The sequence below is a fragment of the Propithecus coquereli genome, unplaced genomic scaffold (genome assembly GCF_000956105.1).
Source record: "Propithecus coquereli isolate 6110/MARCELLA unplaced genomic scaffold, Pcoq_1.0 Scaffold422, whole genome shotgun sequence".
NCBI classification, from domain to species: domain Eukaryota; kingdom Metazoa; phylum Chordata; class Mammalia; order Primates; family Indriidae; genus Propithecus; species Propithecus coquereli.
The window spans coordinates 2,093,244-2,094,281 of record NW_012149975.1 but is presented as its reverse complement, the minus strand read 5'-3'; positions in this window follow the sequence as shown (position 1 = coordinate 2,094,281).

Genomic DNA, 1,038 nt, shown 5'->3' with positions numbered 1-1,038 from the left:
CAATTTTCAGAAAATTTTGCAAACAGAAAAAGGGAAGAGGCCTACATCTATATCTGTATGTATATTATGATATAATTTATGCTTTTAAACCCCCAAGACTATATATAGTATGTGGTGTGAAGACATTAAAATGAGAAAATGTTTTCTATGTTATATTCAGATTATGCAACTCCCCTGTTCTCAAACCTATAGTATATCACCGCTATAGCATGTTAAAGCCAAACAATACTCTTGATTGTGACTGAACTTTAGGCTCTGCATAAAATGCCTACACTCTATGACTTACCATACCTCATTTTTCTGAACATTCTTACTCAGTTCTTCACTGCAATTTCCCTTTTCTAGACACAGGTTCTTTCCTGGTACCTATACATACTCAGGCCAGAAGAAGCCCAATTAAAGAGACATCTTTACTTTCTCTCTGTCATACCATATCAGTTCTTGCCTTGTGCACTCTACTAAAGACTCACTACCATGAAAATACCCCTTTATGCTAGGTGGCATAAATTAGAAAAAATATGAACTGTGCAATCAAACGGACCTTGGTTTGAATCCATCTCTACTACTTATTAGATATGGGAGACTGATCAAGTAACTTGATTCATTTCTAAGATCCTCAGAGCCTCATTTCTAAAATAGGGCCAGTATATCATTGGGTTGTTGTGCGAATTATAAGAATTCAATTTATCACATGACCCCCCCCACACACACACAATTTGCCACCACAAACTGGCTTTGCTTTCCATTTTCCCCACCATCCTTATTTCAGTCAATAGCTCCTGTACCTCATTCTAGAAACATCCATCACAAAGTCCTATCAATTCTATGACCCATCATCTCGTATATACTCCAATACCTCCATTCACATTATTACCATTCATATTTTGTCTAGACTACCACTTTAACCTCCTAACTTGTCTTTCCCACTTTTATTCTCTATATACCCCATTGACTCTTCTCACAACTTGCAAATTAATCTTTATTAAAAGCTTAATCAGATTGTAGCCATTACCTGCTTAAAACATTCAAAAGCTTCTA